The following is a 9,523-nucleotide window of genomic DNA, read 5'->3' on the forward strand; positions in this document are numbered from 1 at the left end:
AAATGACAAGGACTTAAGGATATTCAGGTGCCGGCTTACAAGAATATTTAACCCGGAGCACAACCTGTCAAGTTTGTTCTTGTGTTTATTTTACAGGATCAGTTTACCATGGATAAATCCAAATTAAGCTGGGGGCTAATGTCGGGGATATACCCCACGGTATGACCCGGCCGGAATTATGACCCGGCCGGACTTGGCGACTCACTAGAGACCCGGCTAGAGCTAGGCGACTCACTCATGATCTGCCCGGATATGGCGGTTTACATGTAACCCGCCTGGACATTATGACTCACTGGAGACCCGGCGGGCGGATCATACGGACGACAAGGCCCAAGGCCCAGCAGGCCGGTTTATACTCTGGTGGGCCGGCTTAAGAGGAAAGCGTAAGGAATATTCCCTTACAAAGGAAGCAAGACTAGGACTCCACTTGTAATTGAGTAATCCCAATCCTACTAGGACTAGTCATGTAACCCGCCCCTTCAACTTATATAAGGAGGGGCAGGGCACCCCAAAGAGGGACAAGTAAGAAGCTCAATAATCTCTAGGGCTAGACACAACTAAAGGGGAGCCGACTTATGCGGCGACTCCCTCATGAGCATAATGAGACCTAGCCACAAACAGCATGTAGGGCTATTACCGGATGATGTTTCCCGAGGCCCGAAGCTGTCTAAAACCTTGTCTTGTGTTGCGTCTCTCAATTCCTTTCAACCCCTCTCAAGCTACCACATAGATGCGTTGGCCTCACGACTAAGTCCTCACGCTAGGACATCTGCCGTGACAATTCCACGACAGAAGGTGTACCCAACAATTTCCTTTGGGTATCCTATGAAGACGCATTTCTCCGATTTGGGTTCAAGCTTATCAGGTTGAAACTTTTTCACATAAGCATCGCCACCCTAAACTTTAAGAAATGACGGCCACAGTTTATACGGTGTCGTCTCAACGGATTTAGATGGTGCCCTATTTAACGTGAATGCAGCTGTCTCTAATCCATAACCCCAAAATGATAGTGGTAAATCGGTAAGAGACATCATAGATCGCACCATATCTAACAAAGTACGGTTATGACATTGGACACACCATCACGCTGTGGTGTTCCAGGTGGCATGAGTTGTGAAACTATTTCACATTGTTTTAAATGAAGGCCAAACTTGTAACTCAAATATTCGCCTCCACGATTAGATCGCAGAAACTTTATTTTCTTGTTACGATGATTTTCCACTTCACTCTGAAATTCTTTGAACTTTTCAAATGTTTCAGACTTATGTTTCATCAAGTAGATATACCCATATCTGCTCTAATCATCTGTGAAGGTCAGAAAATAACGACACCTACTGCGAGCCTCAACACTCATCGGACTGCATACATCAGTATGTATTATTTCCAAAAAGTTAGTTGCTCGCTCCATTGTTCCGGAGAACGGAGTCTTAGTCATCTTGCCCATGAGGCATGGTTTGCAAGCATCAAGTGATTCCAAAAAACCCATCAGCATGGAGTTTCTTCATGTGCTTTACACCAAGACATAAACGGCAGTGCCACAAATAAGTTGCACTATCATTATTAACCTTGCATCTTTTGGCTTCAATATTATGAATATGTGGATTGTCAGTAATGCTAAAGTATTCAGGAATGAGAGAGCTAGGTTTAATAAGTGGAGATGTGCTTTCATCCATGATATCAGTCTTATGCAATACAGAGTGAAAGCTGCCTACAAGGATGAGCTCCTGAGATGGGTGTCATTTCTACCCCCTTGAGGCCTTTTTGTAATTTTCTGTTTCTTTCCTTTTTAGGTTAGTTTGATTACCCCTTGTGATCCTTCCTTTGTATTTTTGTACTCCTATTAATAAAGCTTTTGATACGCTGTGGGTTTTTTACCCTACAGTTCCCAATCAAAAAAAATATGAATATGTGTATCACTACGATCGAGATTCAATAAACCATTTATATTAAGTGTATGACCACAGAAGGTTTTATTCATGTAAACAGAACAACAATTAATCTTTGACTTAAATGAATAACCGTATTGCAATAAACATGATCCAATCATATTCATGCTCAACGCAAACACCAAATAACCTTTATTTTAGGTTCAACACTAATCCCGAAGGTAAAAGGAGTGTGCGATGGTGATCTTATCAACCTTGGAATCATTTCCAATACACATCGTCACCTCGTCCTTAACTAGTCCCTGTTTATCTTGCAACTCCTATTTTCGTGTTACTACTCTTAGCAAATGAACCAGTATCAAATACCGAGGGGTTGCTATAAACACTAGTAAAGTACACATCAATAACATGTATATCAAATATAGCTTTGTTTACTTTGCCATCCTTCGTATCCACCAAGTATCTAGGGCAGTTCCACTTCGAGTGACCATTTCCTTTGCAGTAGAAGAAACTCAGTTTCAGGCTTGGGTCTAGCTTTGGGTTTCTTCATGGGAGTGGCAACTTGCTTGCCATTCTTCTTGAAGTTCCCTTTCTTTTCCTTAGCCCTTTTACTTGAAACTAGTGGTCTTGTCAACCATCAACACTTGATGCTATGTCTTGATTTCTATCTTCGCCGATTTCAGCATCGCGAAGAGCTCGGGAATCATTTTCGTCATCCCTTGCATATTATAGTTCATCACGAAGTTCTAGTAGCTTGGTGATAGTGACTAGAGAAACTATCAATCACTATATTATCTGGAGATTAACTCCCACTTGATTCAAGCGATTGTAATACCCAGACAATCTGAGCACATGCTCACTGGTTGAGCTATTCTCCTCCATCTTGTAGGCAAAGTACTGTCAAAGGTCTCATACCTCTCGACACGGGCATGAGTCTAAAATACTAATTTCAACTCTTGGAACATCTTATATGCTCCATGGCATTAAAAACGTTTTTGAAGTCCCGGTTCTAAGCCATAAAGCATGGCGCACTAAACTATCAAGTAGTCATCATACCGAGCTTTGCCAAACGTTCATGACGTCTGCATCTGCTCCTGCCATAGGTCCATCACCTAGCGGTGCATCAAGGACATCATTCTTCTGTGCAGCAATGAGGATAATCAGATCACGGACCCGGTCCGCATCATTGCTACTATCATCTTTCAACTTAGTTTTCTCTAGGAACATATCAAAAATAAACGGGGAGCTACATCGCAAGCTATTAATGTACAACATAGATACGCAAATACTATCAGGTACTAAGTTCATGATAAATTTAAGTTCAATTAATCATATTACTTAAGAACTCCCACTTAGATAGACATCCCTCTAGTCATCTAAATGATCACGTGATCCATATCAACTAAACCATGTCCGATCATCACGTGAGATGGAGTAGTTTTCAATGGTGAACATCACTATGTTGATCATATCTACTATATGATTCACGTTCGACCTTTCGGTCTCAGTGTTCCGAGGCCATATGTGCATATGCTAGGCTCGTCAAGTTTAACCCGAGTATTCTCCGTGTGCAAAACTGGCTTGCACCCGTTGTATGTGAACGTAGAGCTTATCACACCCGATCATCACGTGGTGTCTCAACACGAAGAACTATCGCAACGGTGCATACTTAGGGAGAACACTTATACCTTGAAATTTAGTTCGGTATCATCTTATAATGCTACCGACGTACTAAGCAAAATAAGATGCATAAAAGATAAACATCACATGCAATCAAAATATGTGACATGATATGGCCATCATCATCTTGTGCCTTTGATCTCCATCTCCAAAGTACCGTTATGATCTCCATCGTCACCGGCATGACACCATGATCTCCATCATCTTGATCTCTATCAACGTGTCGTCACATGGTCGTCTCGTCAACTATTGCTTTTGCAACTATTGCTATTGCAACTATTGCTATTGCATAGCGATAAAGTAAAGCAATTATATGGCGCTTGCATCTTATGCAATAAAGAGACAACCATAAGGCTCCTGCCAGTTGCCGATAACTTTAACAAAACATGATCATCTCATACAACAATTTATATCTCATCATGTCTTGACCATATGACATCGCAACATGCCTTGCAAAAACAAGTTAGACGTCCTCTACTTTTTTGTTGCAAGTTTTACGTGGCTGCTACGGGCTTAGCAAGAACCTTCTTACCTACGCATCAAAACCACAACGATTTTTCGTCAAGTGTGATGTTTTAACCTTCAACAAGGACCGGGCGTAGTCACACTCGATTCAACTAAAGTTGGAGAAACAGACACCCACTAGCCACCTGTGTGCAAAGCACGGCGGTAGAACCAATCTCATGAACGCGGTCATGTAATGTCAGTCTGGGCCGCTTCATCCAACAATACCGCCGAATCAAAGTATGACATGCTGGTAAGCAGTATGACTATTATCGCCCACAACTCTCTGTGTACTACTCGTGCATATAACATCTACGCATAGACCAGGCTCAGATGCCACTTTGGGGAACGTAGTATTTCAAAAAAATTCCTACGATCACTCAAGATATATTTAGGAGAAGCATAGCAATGAGCGAGGAGACTGTGTCCACATACCCTCGTAGACCCAAAGCGGAAGCGTTTAGTAACACGGTTGATGTAGTCGAACGTCTTCGCGATTCAACCGATCCAAGTACCGAACGCACGGCACCTCCACGATCTGCACACGTTCAGCTCGGTGACGTCCCTCAAACTCTAGATCCAGCTGAGGCCGAGGGAGAGTTCCATCAGCACGACGACGTGGTAACGGTGATGATGAAGTTACCGGTGCAGGGCTTCGCCTAAGCACTACGACGATATGACCGAGGTGTAAAACTGTGGAGGGGGCACCGTACACGGCTAAAGATCAACTTGTGTGCCTTTGGGGTGCTCCCCTCCCCCGTATATAAAGGAGGTAGGGAGGAGGCGGCCGACCTAGGGGGCGCGCCAAGCATAGGGAGTCCTACTAGGACTCCAAAGTCCTAGTAGGATTCCCTTTCCTATTCGGAGTAGGAGAGAAGGAAAGAGAGGGAGAGGGAGAAAGAAAGGGGGCCGCGCCCCCACCCCTTGTCCAATTCGGTTTGGGCAGAGCGGAGGCGCGGGCCACCTCTTGGCCCTTCTCCTCTCACTCCACTAAAGCCCAAAAGCCCAATAAGGCCCATTACTTCTCCCGGCGAATTCCCGTAACTCCCCGGTACTCCGAAAAATACCCGAATCACTCGGAACATTTCCGATGTCCGAATATAGCCTTCCAATATATGAATCTTTACCTCTCGACCATTTCGAGACTCCTCGTCATGTAAATGATCTGATACGTCTCCAACGTATCTATAATTTTTATTGCTCCATGCTATATTATCTTCTATTTTGGACATTATTGGGCTTTATTATTCACTTTTATATTATTTTTGGGACTAACCTATTAACCGGAGGCCCAGCCCAGAATTGCTGTATTTTGCCTATTTCAGAGTTTCGCAGAAAAAGAATATCAAACGGGGTCCAAACGGAATGAAACCTTCGGAAACGTGATTTTCGGAACGAACATGATCCAGGAGACTTGGACCCTACGTCAAGAAATCAAAAAGGAAGCCATGAGGTAGGGGGGCGCGCCTACCCCGCCCCCCCCAAGCGCGCCCTCCACCCTCGTGGGCCCCACGTTGCTCCACCAACGTACTCCTTCCTCCTATATATACCTACGTACCCCAAACGATCAGATACGGAGCCAAAAAACTAATTCCACCGCCGCAACCTTCTGTACCCACGAGATCCCATCTTGGGGCCTGTTCCGTAGCTCCGCCGGAGGGGGCATCGATCACGGAGGGCTTCTACATCAACACCATAGCCTCTCCGATGAACTGTGAGTAGTTTACCTCAGACCTTCGGGTCCATAGTTATTATCTAGATGGCTTCCTCTCTCTTTTTGGATCTCAATACAATGTTCTCCCCCTCTCTTGTGGAGATCTATTCGATGTAATCTTCTTTTGCGGTGTGTTTGTTGAGACCGATGAATTGTGGGTTTATGATCAAGTTTATCTATGAACAATTTTTGAATCTTCTGAATTCTTTTATGCATGATTGGTTATCTTTGCAAGTCTCTTCGAATTATCAGTTTGGTTTGGCCTACTAGATTGATCTTTCTTGCAATGGGAGAAGTGCTTAGCTTTGGGTTCAATCTTGCGGTGTCCTTTCCCAGTGATAGTAGGGGAAGCAAGGCACGTATTGTATTGTTGCCATCGAGGATAACAAGATGGGTTTTTTTATCATATTGCATGAATTTATCCCTCTACATCATGTCATCTTGCTTAAGGCGTTACTCTATTCTTATGAACTTAATACTCTAGATGCATGCTGGATAGCGGTCGATGTGTGGAGTAATAGTAGTAGATGCAGGCAGGAGTCGGTCTACTTGTCTTGGACGTGATGCCTATATACATGATCATACATAGATATTCTCATAACTATGCTCAATTCTGTCAATTGCTCAACAGTAATTTGTTCACCCATCGTAAAATACTTATGCTCTTGAGAGAAGCCACTAGTGAAACCTATGGCCCCCGGGTCTATCTTCATCATATTAATCTTCCAACACTTAGTTATTTCCGTTGCTTTTTACTTTTCATTTATTTTACTTTGCATCTTTATCATAAAAATACCAAAAATATTATCCTATCATATCTATCAGATCTCACTCTCGTAAGTGACCGTGTAGGGATTGACAACCCCTTATCGCGTTGGTTGCGAGGATTTATTTGTTTGTGTAGGTGCGAGGGACTCGCGCGTAGCCTCCTACTGGATTGATACATTGGTTCTCAAAACCTGAGGGAAATACTTACGCTACTTTGCTACATCACCCTTTCCTCTTCAAGGTAAAACCAACGCTGTGCTCAAGAGGTAGCAGTGTCGGTTCCTTAATGACCCAGGGTCATTTCGGACATATCATGTCGGGTTGCCTCCTGGCTATAAATAGCGCACCCCCCTACACCCTAATTTGGTGGCAGCTCAAAGTTAGTGCACGGCTTTTGTCGTTTGAGAGCAACCCACCTCCAAAGCCTTTGAGAGAGAGAGATCCTTGCGAGGACAAAGCCCAAAACACCCAAAGCCAAAGAGTGTTAGGCATCACTGAAGTCTTTCCGTCCGCGTGATCTGAAGACTTGTTACACTTGAGGACTGTGAATCCTCCAGCCGGTTAGGCGTCGCGTTCTGAGCATCCAAGAGCCATTGTGGATCACCGATAAACGAAGTCTGTGAAGGTTTGGAAGTTTACCTTGAAGACTTACTAGAGTGATTGGGCGAGGACTGGGTGTCCTTAGCTCAAGGGAAATAAGGTGAAGACACAGTCTTCTGAGTTCAATCTCAGCCTCCCTAACCAGACGTACAATTGTCACAACAACTGGAACTGGTCTACTAAATCCTTGTCTTCACCAAGCTACTGGTTCTATCCCCTTCTTCCTTTACAATTCAGTTTGTCTTCGTGAAGTCATTGCTTGCTTGCCTAATCTAATTGACTTCACTAATTGAAGACTATTACCTGTTTGTCTTCATACTGTCTTCCATTCTGATCCATCTACCTAGTTGCTGTTAGTCTTCGTACTTTCACTATACTTCTTACTTGACTATGGCTAGTCTAGTGTAGTTCATCTTTCGCTGTATATCATATAGGTTCATTTCAACTGTTTGTCTTCAAAGACCTCGTTGAAACTGCTAGTTATCGACTAGAGGGGGGTGAATAGGCGATTTTTATGAAAGTCTTCAAATCACAGGGGCTTTGAAGACAACCAGTAGAAATGAACCTATTGATATGCGGCGGAAGGTAGACTACACTAGACAAGCCATAGTCAAGTAAGCAATGAAGTGAAAGCACGAAGACTATCAGCAGCTAGGTAGTATGGATCAGGATGGAAGATAGTATGAAGCCAAACAGTAAACAGTCTTCAAGCGGTGAAGACACTCAGATCATGCAAGCACGCAATGACTTCACGAAGACAAACTGTAAGTAAAGGGAAGGGAAGGATAGAACCAGTTGCCAGGGAGGTCTACGCAAAAGTCAACATACCAAGTACCCATCACAAACCCTTATCTCCTGCATTACATTATTTGCCATTTGCCTCTCGTTTTCCTCTCCCCCACTTCACCCTTGCCATTTTATTTGCCCTCTCTTTTTCGTTCGCCTCTTTTTTACTTGCTTTTTGTTTGCTCGTGTGTTGGATTGCTTGTTTGTCACGATGGCTCAAGATAATACCAAATTGTGTGACTTTACCATTACCAACAATAATGATTTCCTTAGCACTCCGATTGCTCCTCTTACCGATACTGAATCTTGTGAAATCAATGCTGCTTTGTTGAATCTTGTCATGAAAGATCAATTCACCGGCCTTCCTAGTGAAGATGCCGCTACTCATCTAAATAGCTTCGTTGATTTGTGTGATATGCAAAAGAAGAAAGATGTTAACAATGATATTGTTAAATTGAAGCTATTTCCCTTTTCGCTTAGAGATCGTGCTAAAGCTTGGTTTTCGTCTTTGCTTAAAAATAGTATTGATTCTTGGAATAAGTGCAAAGATGCTTTTATCTCTAAGTATTTTTCCTCCCGCTAAGATCATCTCTCTTAGAAACGATATTATGAATTTTAAGAAACTTGATCATGAACATGTTGCACAAGCTTGGGAGAGGTTGAAATTAATGATACGTAATTGCCCTACTCATGGTTTGAATTTGTGGATGATTATACAAAAAGTTTATGCCGGATTGAATTTTGCTTCTAGAAATCTTTTAGATTCGGCCGCGGGAGGCACTTTTATGGAAATCACTTTAGGAGAAGCTACTAAACTCCTAGATAATATTATGGTTAATTATTCTCAATGGCACACTGAAAGATCTACTAATAAAAAAGTGCATGCGATAGAAGAAATTAATGTTTTGAGTGGAAAGATGGACGAACTTATGAAATTATTTGCTAGTAAAAGTGTTTCTTCTGATCCTAATGATATGCCTTTGTCTACTTTGATTGAGAATAATAATGAATCTATGGATGTGAATTTTGTTGTTAGGAATAATTTTGGTAACAACGCGTATAGAGGAAACTTTAATCCTAGGCCTTATCCTAGCAATTTCTCTAATAATTATGGTAATTCCTACAACAATTCTTATGGAAATTTTAATAAGATGCCCTCTAAATTTGAGACTAGTGTTAAAGAATTTATGAATTCACAAAAGAATTTCAATGCTTTGCTTGAAGAGAAATTGCCTAAAGTTGATGAATTGGCTAGGAACGGTGATATAATTTCTCTTGATGTTGATTCTTTGAAACTGAGATCTATTTCTCCTAAGCATGATATCAATGAGTCTCTCAAAGCCATGAGAATTTCCATTGATGAGTGCAAGGAAAGAACCGCTAGGATGTGTGCTAAGAAAGATTGCTTTATGAAAGCGTGTTCTTCAAATTTCTATGAGAATAAACATGAAGATCTAAAAGTTATTGATGTGTCCCCTATTAAATCTTTGTTTGGCAATATAAATCTTGATAATGATGGGACTGAATATGATCCACCTTTACCTAGAAGGCGTTCCAAAAATTTGGAGTTTTTAGTCTTGATGCT

The sequence above is a fragment of the Triticum aestivum genome, chromosome 2D, assembly GCF_018294505.1.
Source record: "Triticum aestivum cultivar Chinese Spring chromosome 2D, IWGSC CS RefSeq v2.1, whole genome shotgun sequence".
In the NCBI taxonomy this organism is placed as follows: Eukaryota; Viridiplantae; Streptophyta; class Magnoliopsida; order Poales; family Poaceae; genus Triticum; species Triticum aestivum.